Source organism: Eurosta solidaginis, chromosome 4 (assembly GCF_040869045.1).
Source record: "Eurosta solidaginis isolate ZX-2024a chromosome 4, ASM4086904v1, whole genome shotgun sequence".
NCBI classification, from domain to species: Eukaryota; Metazoa; Arthropoda; class Insecta; order Diptera; family Tephritidae; genus Eurosta; species Eurosta solidaginis.
In genome coordinates, this window is record NC_090322.1 from 188,805,759 (window position 1) to 188,820,414 (window position 14,656).

At 38.8% G+C, this 14,656-nt stretch overlaps 1 protein-coding gene across 8 annotated transcripts in view; it reads left to right on the forward strand.

Moving 5' to 3' along the window:
* The window catches only part of LOC137250787 (uncharacterized), an 865,562-nt gene that overhangs the window by 657,349 nt on the left and 193,557 nt on the right, over positions 1 to 14,656 (forward strand). Inside the window, exons 1-2 of one of the 8 annotated variants that reach the window (XM_067784274.1) lie at positions 859 to 995; positions 7,513 to 7,753. The exons of 1 other annotated variant lie outside the window; for it this stretch is intronic. The gene's annotated coding sequence lies outside the window, so the exon portion shown is untranslated. Of the gene's footprint in view, positions 1 to 858; positions 1,283 to 1,511; positions 1,531 to 7,351; positions 7,754 to 14,656 lie in introns of those variants that run through there. 6 more of the 8 variants (XM_067784273.1, XM_067784270.1, XM_067784271.1 and 3 more) reach the window with 6 other exon arrangements.

Here is a 14,656-nt window from a genome sequence, read left to right on the forward strand (position 1 = left end):
TTGATAATGTTCAAGTGTATATTGTGGTTTACACTACCAAAACTATTTCTAATAGAATATTGTTACAGTTGCTCCTGTATAGCTTAGCTTATAGCGAGCACTATGCCGCCACCAAGATATCGCAATTCAAAATCTATAAACAAGCATATGTATGTACATATGTGAGACTTTACTAGTATGTAAGGGAACTAATTCAATGGCTGTCTTAACACTTATGAAAGATGTCAACATGTTCTTGAACGTGTTGACATATTGGCACTGATTCTCAAGCATAAACGTTACTAAAAGGCAGCAGCAATGCAGACTGATAAATTCGAACGACTGGCTGACATACGTTTAAACCAAAAGAAAGAAATTTATTAGTATGTATGTATTTATGAAAAAAGGACTAAAAGTTATAAATGGACGTATGTGAACATTAGCCAAAGGGAAAAGTCTACACAAATTTGTCGAATATTTAATGCTGTCTTATCGACAGCGAAATTGAGAGAACAACGGCTGAAGAGAGAGAGAGAGAGAAAGTAAGCGAGAGAGCACTAGAGTGTGGGTGAGATAATAAAGATGTCTGTTTTAACTAAGAGAGCAAATAAACTTTTCAAAAGAAAATATGTCAAGGAAATTATTGAATAGAGACAAATATATTCTACGTACCTACAAATTTAAAAGAAAAACTGAATTGTCGGTAATACAGCGCGAGCACATAAAGTTCAACATACTCCTCCACTGGTTGTGCTTTTGGATAAAACGCTTTTTGCACGCTTAAGTACTTGTTAGCATGCTCGGCTGGCGCTAGACAATCGCATGCTTATTAGGCCGTCGGTTCAATTGTCATGTTACATTTGCTTGCCATATAAAATGTGTGCGACTCTACATTGCACAACCAGTCTCCAAGTGAACGTTGCCGTTGCCGGTGCGTGCAAAGCTTTTGGCGGAAAGCGTGTCAGTTTACGTGAAAAAAGCGACGGACGATGCAAATAAAAAATATAATTACGAAAGTAAGCGAGCATGTGAATATAAAACAAATCGATGTGGTTGAAATCACACGTACACATTTATAAAACGGAAATCATTGGCACTTAAACGCTTCCATACATGTTTTTGCATTTGTGGTTGAATACATATACATACATAAATATATACATACAAATCAACGGAAGTGTGACCAATTTTGAGCAGGATATCGAACAAACTAAATTAGATTGAAGTGTATCAATTAATTGATAAAAGTATTAAATGAATACGTGTTAATGAATAATTATATATATTTGTATATATGTATAAGGTAACGTTAACATATATTAAACAAAAAAGTAGTATGAGTATAAAATCAAATCAGTGAAATTTAATCGAGGCACGAGATTGATGTACATATGTGCTTATACATATGTGAAATGTATCCACAGAATGGCTGCGAGAAAGTTTGTTAAAAAGTTATTTGATAAAAGGATTTTCATCTTTCAAGCGTGAAGGTTAATAAAAACATAAAGTTGGAAAAAAAAAATCAAAAATACGTGATACTAATTAAGTTATGTGAGTCTAGAAAAAAAAAATAAAAATTAATGAGTTAGGATTAATATGAAAACAAAGGATTTTCAAAATATAAGACTGTCCGAATTTTTAAATATAAAATAAAAATGTGTAAGCAAAGAGCTAATTTTTCATATATCTCAAAGTGATTATCAAACAAGTTTCTAATGTGAGCGTGATCTACAGGATACAAGTGTTGAAAAAATGTGCTTAGGTAAGGTTTGGTAGTCTGGTCCGCGAGGACCTGACACAACTAAACGATCAAACTGAAAAACCTTTTCAGACACCAGGATCTATGTTATACAACTAAAAGCCTATAGTCCCCTCTTTTCTAGGATAAGAGTAACTCTGTTAGTCTAAAGTGTAAGACCTGCACATGATCTTCGATCTTCTTGCAACTCCGCGCTGGTTCCATACCTTTCCTGCTTGGTTGATTATATGCAGCTCTCGCCATCTTTCAATTTCGCCCAATCTCATTGAGATTTCTAAGGATACGTCGTGTTTAGGTAGCTTATCTTCCTTTTCATTTCCATATACCCAGGGACCAAATATAGATGAACATTTCTCTCTATCCGTATTCTTTAAAGGTATTGCGTGTACTGTAACAAACTTTTTGATGTTGTGCTATGAGATATTATTGCCCTAATTCCTGCTTGCCGGTCAACCTTTGAAACTGCTTTAGTCACAGCTACTTAGTACTTCCTCCTGAAAAACATTACAGTGATGTGGCAGATTTTAGAATTTTGTTATTTCCGAATAAGCGCAGTATACTCCTGTCCTTACTTTGAAACCATCGGTATACACGTGTATCGCCTCGTCTGCCATTTGAGCACCCTTGCGCCAAGCTTCCACCTCTAAGACACTCATCGAAGCGCAGGTAGGTAACTAGCTAGTATGTTCGTCCAATATTTGATGACCCTACACCTTCGCGGCTGTATCGTCTGCACTTTAACGAGGCATTGAGTTTCGTTGCGGTTGTTAACATTATATTCTTTGCCACCAGGTCTACAGGCGCAATGTGCAGAATGGCATACAGTTCAGCCATTGACGTTGTTTTCAGGGCTCCCATTATGCTAAGATTTACAAGCCTATGTACCTCCTATTTGAGTGGCCGTCCACCAATTAAGGACTCCATAGCATAGGATAGGCTTTACAAACGCTGAGGATGAGAGAGAGAGGATGGTAGATCCCACGTACACTGAAAAATTTACTTAGATTTATTTAACTGCTGTTAAAAAAATCGGTGGTGGCAGTGAGATTCACCGCATTCTCTTGGTGAGTGCTACAAAGATTGACAGTCCTTTGCCAGATATGAGTCCGATACGCTCCGGTATTCAACGGTTTGTGGAGTGCTACCTTTTCAAGTTCTTGCCAGCGCAATTTATAGCTTCTTCAACCCCATTGTCAATCTCATCTATGCTTGGAGTATTCTATTTTGTTAGCAAGCGAAGGTCTGGCGAATATCAAATCGTAACCGAGATGATCAAGCTTGTGCTTTTTTTGCTATTTTCCGGAAATTTCCGGATCAATTTATTTCAAAGAATCATCAAGATCAGTGAAGCTACCCAAAATTTTTGTGGAATCGCTACAAGAAGAACAAGAAGATACGCTTAGGTACCAGATTTTTCTCATACTGTCCCATCTGCCGCGTTAACAATTTGTATGACCTCTCGAATATTCGGTTAAGTGGATTTTATTCGATTCTTTCTATATTCATGCCTTACCGCGAATATGTTTTTAACTCTTTAACATACTCTTTGAGCGCAATAGTACAGGATGAGTGTTGTAGCCTCTCATAAAAAAATGAAAAGTGTCAAGGCATTTAAGAAATTCTTTGGTATAGTTTTATGTATATATAAAATCCTAAGTTGAGGTTGGTGTAAGTCGCCACAAACATGGTGGCACTTTGTAGGAAAAAAAAAAAAAAAAAAAATACAATCCACCACCAACTTGTAGAAAAGTGCGGTCTTAATCTACGCAGAGGAATATTATTGGATGTTGGCGTAAAAGCAAAACATAACCTTTTCTAACCTCCAGCAAGCTATCCACCGAATGAGCCCCAACAATTGGAAACAACTTTTCAACAGTCTGAAACATTCACAAAGGAAGTCAGAAATGATCTCTTTAGAAAGCTTCCTCAGATGGAAGTTGTTGTCAAACGCTTAAGCCTTATCGAGGAATAAGATTATAAGTTATTAGCCTGGACAAACTTCTGCAGAAAAACTCCAGACGCCAGTTTTGAATCCGATATTAATGGCAGTTCTAATAGAGCACTGCTATAAAAATCTAATGTCACTTTGACGCTGCCCCGAGTCCTTAAGCCTTGTTGCAGTTGCTAACGCGATGTTTTTGGCCGTTAGGTCTGCAGGTGGGATGTGTAGAATGGCATGCAATGCCGCTGTCGTGGTAGTTTTAAGTAAAGGCTTCCGTTGTGCTAATCATTGATACTCTGCATACCCTCTCAAGTTTTTTGGTTTACGTACTTTTTTGTGTGGCTGTCCACCAAACAAGAACCCCATAGTAAAGTACGGATTTACCAATTCCCGTAAATACCCAATGAGAGAGTTTGGGTGATAGGCCCCACGTGCCTCCTGTTGTTGTTGTTGTTGTAGCGATAAGGTCGATGTGATGGTCCTTTGCCGGATACAAATCCGGTACGCTCCGGTACCATAGCACCATTAAGGTGCTACCCCGACTATCTCGGGAACGATTTATGTGGCCATATTAAACCTTCAGGCCATTGCCTCCCTCCCTACCCCCAAGTTCCATGAGGAGCTGGCTGACAATTGGGTTTGGAGAAGCTATATATGGCGCTGGCAACCTGAAAGGTTGCGCTACACAGCCCCTTGAATCTGGTATTTTAGTCGCTTCTTACGACAGGCATACCTACCGCGGGTATATTATGATCCCCTAACCCGCTGGGGTACGTGCCTCCTAGCATCTTCTTGCATGCATACAGTGCAGCAAAGTCTTTCTTTGCTCTCTCTTCCATATGGAGTTTCCACAACAACTTAATAAAATAAATAAATGTATGGCGCGATAACCTCCGAAGAGATCTAAGGCCGAGCTTCTCTTCCAATTTGCGTCGTGCTCCTCTTGATTTTTCCCTACAAATTGGTCGGACGGGACCTACGTGTTTTATGCCGACTACGAACGGCAGCTGCAAGGCATATGAGTTTTCACTGAGAGCTTTTCATGGCAGAAATACAATCGGAGCGATTGCCAAACACTGCCGAGGGCCGAAAAATTTTCTTCTAATTGAAAAACCTTATTTCTAAAATTTTGATATTGCTCTGCCCGGGGTGCGAACCCAGGGCATACGGTGTGGTAGGCGGAGCACACCACCATCACACCACGGTGGCCGCCACGACAACTTACTATCTAGTATAATTCTTAGATACTTTGTGCTATATTTTTATTGCAGGATTATCCCTCCAAGCTTAGGCTTAGTCCAATGAGGGATCTTGTACTTCCTAGTAAATAATACTAGATCGGTTTTTTCCGCGTTGGCGGTTAACCCGATTCCAGATGCTTATGAATTTTCATTCCGAAGTGCCTGATCCATAATAGAGTTGATTGTTGTTAGGCCTCTGCCGCTTATGATGACTGAAACGTCATCTGCATATGCCGTAAGTTTGACTGGTCTTCCGTTGAACCGCCTAAGCAATTGGTTTATCATCAGCGTACACAGTATTGGCGATAAAACCCCACCCTGAGCCGTTCCTCTGTTCCTCTGTTTCGTTGGCTCGCACAGACACCATTGCGATGTGATCATTCTGCAGCTTAACATGGAGCCGTTCCAATTTGCTAAAGCTGGATGAACTTCAATCGCGTTGAGTCTGCCCATGATTGCTCTTTTCGAGACATTGTTGATAGCTCCGGCAAGTTCCAGAAAAACACCTAGGGCATATTCCTGGTTTTCGATGGCCTTCTTTATATTCATAACCACCCTATGTAATGCAGTATCGGTTGACTTACCTTTGGTGTAAGCATATTGTGCTGTAGAGAATAATTCCTCGTTCCTCTTTAATTTTAAATACACATCTAATCTAAGAGATATTAATGTAGGGTTTTGAGTAGAAAAGATGTCAAAGTAATAGTAATTTTCGGGTGCTGGCTTTTCCCGCTTTCGGTATGAAGACTACAATTTTATGCATCCCTCAAAGATTATTCTTAGCCATTCTATAATCGTTCCACCGGACATCTGCAGCATAGCAGGGAATATCCATCTGGGCCCGGCTATTTGCACATAGCAAACGTTTTTATTGTCCATTAAATTTTGGTATTTGTCACCAATCCTGGTACCTCTCGCTCCCTATTAGGACTGTAGACGTGGTTACATAACTCTTTCGCATCATCTCCTGACTGGAAGTGTGTGTTAAATAGTGCCTCAAGGGACTGTTCAATATTGTGTGACCATTCCTCGTCGTCCTTTTTTATCAGTCCCTGTACAGCATTTCCTTTAGATAGGACTTTCCTCAGTCATGCCGTTTCGCTGGAGCATTCTATTTCGGCACAGAGTGTGATAATTTTTTTATATGTAAGAAAATTTAAAACTCTGTTCGGAAAAAAATTGTCAAAAATTAATTCGAATTTTGAGATACCCATAACTTGTACTTTGTTAGACTAAAATTGATTGTTGGTAGACCAATACAACTGCATGTTGAAAAAAATTCAGAGAACTCCAAATAAAAAGGTCGAAACTTTCGTACAAATTTTTCAAGTATTAAAATTTTTTTTTTTGAAAACGTTTTTTAGATTGGCTCACATAGCGCAAGTTACAAAATTCATGAAAGTTTTTTCTTAAAATATCGTAATATAAAAATAGAAGAATTTCATTGACTAAATTTAAAAATAAAATTGCCAGTGCCATTTTTCTGTTCGTTGCTGTAAGTGTGTGCATCTCGTGAAAAGTGTAATCATTTTTTTTTTTTGGTACACACTCTCACATATTTTTTTTTAGATATTCAACAGGTCTGCTATTTGCATAGCGCAGGGTAGATGGTTAAAATGAGAGTCACTCTACCGATGTGACACATAATGTCTTGACACAAGTCCGGTAAAAACTCACTGAAGCATGAACAGCTGAAATGTTTTCATGATTTATAGCCGGAATTTCAATTCAAAGTTGATTTTGTTCGCATAAAAGCAATTACATACATTTATCATTAAATCGACAGTCATGTTTGATATAAACTAAAAATACAAAGTACTTGTTCATGTAAATGGAAAAGTGAGAACTAAAAAGAATTGGTCACTTTGCGATTTTGGCGTTACTGTGATTACTATGAAAGTGGAATATTGTTGATGTTGGTATTTTGTTATTTTGTTGCTGCGGTTGGGCTTTTGTTCCGTATGAAGCCACAAAAGTATTTGACCTCTGCAGCGCGCCTATGTTACAGTACAGTGATTAGACAGCATTTTGTGTAATACTTTTGTCATTTTCGTGTCACGCTTGGTTGATATTTAGATAAGCTAGAATAAAAATGGGAGAAAAGAAGATAATAATAAAAATAAGTACATGAATCGAAATGGGAATCACAACGCAGCTTTATGGTTAAAATTAGTGTAGTGTTGGAAAAAAAAAACAACAAAAATCAATGATACGGTTGATTGAGTTTAAGTGATGGAAAAATACAATTAAGATAAGTGAATAGAGTACGAATCTCAAGAACGGATAAATATACATACAGTTTTGTATGTAGTTTATATTGTAAAAATAGAAATGTTTGTGTGTGTGTACTTTACATTGTGAATAGTACACCAATGTTAGATTTTTTTTGTTCTCATTTTTCTTATAAAAGAAATTTTTATTTCATTTAAGGAAAACAAAAAATAAATGAAACGGTGTCTAAGTATAATACACCTTAAAAAAAGTTATGTAAGCTTTTAGCTTACTAAGCAAGCTAAACTTGTCAAATATTAAAAATTATGATCCAACTTTCACTTTGCTTAATCTAAAAAATCGTAGCTTTCCATCTTCAGCTTAGCGACGAAAAATAAAAACGAAAAGATTGAAAGTTAGTATAAAAAATCGAACATAAAACAGTGCTTTAATGACGTCATCATCGATTGCTGTTGCTTTAAAGAAATCACAATTATGTATTGTTAAGTGTTTCGTATAATAAAATTGTAATGGCAATTGCCTTGTTCAAGGCCAGATAAAAACAATTCAACAGCGAGTTTAAAATGATGACTCACGGCTAGGAGTATTGCGTTGCAAAAGGTAAATTTGTAAAGATATTCATGTTCGTACAAACCTCGCAATCTCATATTGTAACTTATTTTTTTTTTTTAATGATATTTCTATGGGTACGAGGCATTTTCGGGATTGAGTGAGTTGTCTTGATATTTTGAAACTTGAGTTATTACTCTTTGGCGAACACTGCAGTTCTTTAGCAATTATGGGGAAAATGTTATGTCGACAGTTAAGGCTTACAAATAAATCTTCTTCATTACAAGTACAACTCAGTTTGTCAATTAAACTACGCTTAAACTTCTATTTTAGTTCTCCAGTCTTCTTTAACTGCAGTTTAAGCTGTGCTTAAGTGGCCGATCTGGCAGGGTTAAACTCTTGTTAACCTATCAATTATTTGCGTTCGTAAGCGATGGCGTAGAATATACCCAAAAAGAGTTTGTACTTGAGTACCATTAAAATTCAAGTTGATAGCAAGCATACATCTAAAATGTCAATCATGGGTTTAAAACAATGGCTGAACTTGAGAATCATAGCGATCTCAGCAAAAATATGAATTTTTATAAGACAAAAAATGCTGCCATTTAAGTTGAAAAAAGATAGTTCCCAACTTGAATCCAAATTGTACTCAAATGTAAGATTCCATTACTACATTATTTTCACGAAAACCAAATTAAGCTTTATTACTGCTACCAACCTGGTGTTAATTTCTCACTATAAACAGAAGTTGGCTTTGAAAACTTTTTTCCAACCCAATCCAATGTAGGATATCAAATGGAAAATGAGTTAGATATTCACGAACGAACTGTAGATTTCTCCAAGTCTCTCAAAGATTGGAGTATAATTTGAGAATGACGATGAAGATCAACTTGAAAACTATAAATTTTACAAAATTTCTCAAAGGTTGAATAGTGATTGGATAACAAACAACTCCAGAACTAAATATATATTTCACTTACGCTGAAGAAATATTTTTTTCATGTTTGATGGGTAAACAAAATCCAGCTGTTCACGTATCTAAAAATTATCTGGATAATAAAAAACCAATATTGCCGTACAAAAAAGGCTACCCAAAAGGCCGCCTGGAATTGTGACTGAAAAACTGCTCTGTAGTTTAACTGAAGTTTTAATTTGACTTACCCTGCAAAAATCGTTGGACCATGTGGTCCACTGGAGTACTTACCATTCTACTCCACTCTAATGCAGCGATGGACCAACTCATGTTTCTACGCGAACATGTTGTAAGCCGATCATTGCTCGTTTTTAACGATTGTAATCACTACACGATGTTTATTGGACTGTGGGTACTCCACGGATTACTCTGATGTAATGCGGAGCTGGAGTATATGGTCCAGTCCTAGGACATCGCAATGTTAATTGGACCATATTTTTTGTATTAATTGTGGTTAATTTTGGAACACTCGGTTGGTCCATAGCGAGTACCCCATACATGCATGCATGGAGTACTCGCGATTTTTGCAGGGTAGTTTAACCTTAGCTTAACCAACTACTGAAAAATCGGACTTAAATGAACTAAAGTTCGCCCAGTGGTTGAAACTCTACCACTACAGACGACACTATACCCTTGCTCCCTTTTCCTTTCACTTCCTTTCCTTTTATCTATATTTTTCTTCACTTTCCTTTTCTCTCGTCTCCTTTTACTTCCTTTCCTTTCTTTTCCTTTACTATCCACACAGTACAAAAATTTGTTGCAACAAAAAAAAAAAAAAAAAAAAAAAAAAACGAATAAATATTGATAATGAATATTCTGTTGTTGTTCTAGCAGTGCTTCGCCCCATCCAATAGGTGTGACCGATCAAAAATTATCATCAATATCCTCTAACGTAAGTCCACGAAAACTTACTGTTTCAACATGGGAGGACCATAATGAGAGGCGTTGGTTCCACATTACAATTGAAGATGTGTTTGGTGTCATGTGGGGACACATTGCAAGCAGTGGATAGGAAAGAGTTTAACCTGTTACAGTATCCAGATCGAAGTTGAGCTAGAGTGACTCGCGTTTACCTAGGGAGTGTACGTTCCTCTTCTGCAAGTTTAGGGTATTGTTCTTTGAGTACAGGATTCACCGGGCAATTCCTGACATGGAGGTCCGACGCCTATTTGTGGAGTTCACTGGGGACCTGCTGGTGCTTTTTGGCTTCACACGGCTGTATTTTGAGGTGCCGTATTTCCTCATAATGCTTACGGATATGACCTCTTAAGCTCCTGCGCGGTGTTGGCTCATCAATCAGATGTCTGCTGGGATGCCCAGGTTTCTGGGTATTCAACATGAACTGTTTGGTTAGCATTTCATTACACTCCCTGATGGGGAGTATTCTTGCCTCATTATTTAGATGGTGTTCTGGGGACATAAGAAGACAACCCGTGGCGCTTCTGAGCGCAGTATTTTGGCAGGCTTGTAGCTTATTCCAGTGAGTAGTCTTTAAGCTTGGTGACCATATCGGGGACGCGGTGCATGCAATCGGCTGGCCAATTGCTTTGTAAGCGGTAATGAGCGTTTCTTTATATCCCAGCGGGTTAGGGGATCAGAATATACCCGCGGTAGGTATGCCTGTCGTAAGAGGTGATTAAAATACCGGATTCAAGGGGCTGTGTAGCGCAACCCTTCAGGTTGCCAGCGTAATATGTAGCTTCTCCAAACCAAATTGTCAACCTCACCTATCCGTCGAATCCTGTTTCACTAACAGACGAGGTTCTGGAGACCCCACGCTCCTCATGAAACTTGGGGGTGGGGTGGGAGGGGATGGCCTGAAGGTTTAATGTGGCCACATAAATCGTTCCCGAGATGGTCGGGCTAGCATCTTAATGGTGCTGTGGTACCGGAGCGTACCGGATATGTATCCGGCAGAGGACCATCACATCGATAACACTCCCCAAAGCCTTCGGGGAACAACCTTACCGCTACAACAACAACAACAACAGCGTTTCTTTATCTTTTCCCCAAGTACTGCCAGCAAGAGATTTGAGGATTTTATTACGGCACTGGATTTTCGGTACAATTGCGGCTGCATGCTCACCAAAATGTAGATCCTGATCGAACGTCACACCCAAGATTTTGGGGTGTAAGGCAGTCGGTAGCGTAGTGCCATTGACGCGGATGTTCAAAATGGTCGACATTTGAGACGTCCATGTTGTAAAAAAGGTCGCCGGTGATTTAGTCGGTGATAATGTCAGATTTCGCGAGGTGAAAAAACTAGAGAGATCAGGGAGGTAGCCGTTTATTTTCTTGCAAAGCTCATCGATCTGTTGGCCCGGGCCTGTGGCCATTATTGTGCAGTCATCGGCGTAGGAAACGATAGTAACTCCTTCTGGTGGCGAAGGTAGCTTTGATATCTAGAAGTTAAATAAAAGTTGGGATAGGACACCACCCTGTGGCACCCTTTGTTTAGTTCTTCTTGGTTTTGATTTTGTGTTTCTAAATTGCACCGATGCCTGCCGGCCACCTAGATAATTTGCGGTCCACCTTTTAGGACATGAGGGAATGGTAGACCCTTCCAGGTTTTGCAGTAACATGCCATGGTTGATCGTATCAAAAAAATTTGATAGGTCTAGCGCAGCGACTACTGTTCTATGGTGGGGTCTTTGATTTAAACCGCAATTAATCTGGGTGCTAATGGCATTTAGCGCGGTGGTTGTGCTATGAAGTTTTCTAAAGCCATGCTGATGACAGGCCAGTTGCAAATTTGCTTTGAAATAGGGGAGCAAAATGGCTACGAGAGTCTTGGCTACTGGCGATAGGAAAGATATCGGGCGATATGACTCTCCTATGTTAGCAGGTTTCCCGGGCTTTAGTAGCGGGACCACCTTGGCCTTTTCCATTTTTCGGGGATGACAAAGGTGGACAGAGACAGGTTGAAGACATGTGCTAAATATTTGAAACCCTCCTTTCCTAGGCTTTTAAGCATCGGCATGTCTACGCCGTCTGAACCCCCTGCTTTAGATGTTTTAGCTTGACCTATGGTATCCTCAACCTCTTTGGTGGTGATTGTAATTGGGGACGCGCTGAATTTATGTTTATGACGGCACTTTATCCTCAAATGCGGCCGAATTTCGGGAATTCTTCCGACGGGAATAAAGCGAGCCGAGGCGGATTCAATGACCTTGCGGAAAGCATGCTACTCTTGGCGAGTATCAGTTGGGATAGGGAGGGCAGCAAAGCGGCTGTCTGTAATGGATTTGTATTCATCCCACTTTCCTTTTTTAAAGTTTATGAAAGTGCGTTTTTCGGTATTGGCAGGTGGTCGGATGCCAATGTTACCATCGGATGTTCAGTGCTCATTACTCATGTTCGAGCTTGATGTAGAATATGTCGAGTATTTCGAGTAAAACTTATTTATTTTGAAGTTTTACAAATTATTTAAAAAGAAGTGTTAATATTTAAAGAAAGCTTAGCCGCATCAGGTGGTCCAAAAATAACTTTTAATTGTGGATGGATGCATTTAAAAGCCAATAAAAATTAATGCCATTTCTGCAGGTCAAATCAGGAAGATAGAGGATTGCGTGGATTGGGTTCTATAAATTTGTGAAGAGACACAAGTCATCTCATTTTGTCATCTAGTTAACTGCAGATTATTCACTGAGTGTCGATTGGGTGGTTTATGAAAATTTATTTTCTGAAGTTTTTTCTCCCTTGGAGATGCCCTTGATATTCCTAGGAGGAGACTCAACTCCCGGGAATAACTTGCATAAATAACACCTACAACAGCAGCCATCACTGTGAAGATGACATTATCGTGTGTGCAGTACATGCCGTGGATGCTGTACAAGCTTACAATAGCGTCGCCCCACGCACCGCATCAATAACAGCTCAGAGTGACTTGAGGAAGCGGATTTTTGCTTTCGTCGGAATCTTGATTATCAGTGTCATAACTAAGTAGGCTAGTAGATCACTAATGTCCATAATGAGCAGGCCGGCAGGGAAATAGACCGATTCCATTCAGTGCAAGAAATGGAGAATCGTGACTAAATCAAGAATGGTTGTGAAGACGGCTAAGATATTGTCCCAACCGCCAATATGTACATCAACGATATGATACTGCTATGCTTTTTGCAGAATGACGGATATGCTACCTTATTTACCTTTAACGTATTGAATTGAAATTCGAACAATCCTAAAGGTCTGCTTCTTGTTCATCTTACTGGCATTAGATAAGAGCAGCCGAAGTACTCACCAAGTGGATACGACATTGAATGCGTAAGCGTCCCACGTTTAGATACTGATGATACGTGGTATCATGATAAAAAAATCTACAAGGTATAACTGTTTCTGACATTATTGACGTTTTTATGCAATGAAATGCACACATGCATATTTATGTTTTTTTCTCAAACAAAAACAGATTCGAATATTCTACTTTGTTTATTTTTTTATTTCCTATTCTTGAATATGTCGCATCTGTCAATAAGTTTGGAGTATTGGGACATACTTTGATGAAGTGACGCGCGCTGTTTCATAAAACACTTGTTGTAAAGTTTACATACTAAAAATTAGTAGGCGAGAAAACTATAATGAAAATATTTGAGTAGTGAAAAATATGAGGCAGAGTAAAATTATTATTTGTTGAAAGTGCGTGTGCGTCAATTCCTCTTAGACTTGTTATAATTACTTCGCATCCTGCGTCAAATATAATATTGCGGCGGCCGCCGTTTTGCGGTGGTAGCGTGCTCCGCCTACCAAGCGAGGTAGCCTCTAGGCAGTAATTTGAAAAGCACTCCGAGTGTACTCCTGTCATGAAAAGCTTCTCAGTGAAAACTCTTCTGCGTTGCAGAGGCCGTTCGAAGTCAGCGTAATAAAAGTAGGTCCGCCAATTTGTAAGAAAAATTAAAAAGGAGCCCGACGCGAATTGCAAGAAAAACCCGGTCTGAATTCTCTTCGGAGATTGTCGTGCCTTGCAACTATAAGTTTTTATTTATACTGCGGAAAAAACTACAAAAAAAGCCATGACAGATCAAAAGAGAGAATTGTTATATCTTGTCAGTAGTTGCATCATGCGTTGGGAGCGGAAGACCTCCACTGAGTTGGGAAAGGCTGTTGCAGGAAATCTTGACCTCACTTGGTGCTCGCAATCGGCGTTAGTTATCGCGAAACGAGGCTAGCTGGCGTGACTTGCTATAAAACGGCCCAAATCGTTTTGGCGGTGAAGCGCCAATGAAAGAAGATGATGTTGACGCTGAAACTAAAAAAAACTAGAAAGGGCGTCATAATATGAAAAAAAAAAACATGTGCTTATTATCTTTTATGTAATCGGCTACATGAAAGAAATCTCTCTCCACCATCTTGAGTAGTATGTATAATGGTGGAATTTAAAAAACATTAAAGCGCACATACATAAATACTAATTGCTAATTGTTTAAGTGGGGTCATCTAGAAGAAGAGAGCACGAAAACCGCTGGACCTTCAACAAATGTCATATACATGCAAACGTTATTAGCAAACATATATACTGACATTCTTTTGAACTCGTTAATATGTATGTACTTAAATTTTCACACACCACAAATTTTTGAACGAAGCTGACTAAGTGCGAAAATGGTAATCATTTAAAGGTTATGTACATATGTATGTAAAAAAAAAAAAGTTGAACAAAGTCGAGAAATCAGGTCAAGTGCATCAGCGTGTAACATTCTTACATTTGATATATTGGAGATCAGTAATGTGAAAAAATGCTAAGTATAAAGATGAAGAGAAAAATGTAAAGAAAAGATATGGCATGTTAGGTGACATTTGTGTGGGGCATTGAGAGCAGATTAGCGGTACACTTTTAGCTTGGTTATTCCGTTTTTATTTTCATTTTCAGTCTGCCTGTCAATCTTCGTCGTTAAGTCGTTGACTGGCATTTAGCGCCTCAATGTTTAATATCTAATGAGGGCATTTCAAGAAAATTTGTGTGTTTTTTTTTTGCGCATATTAAA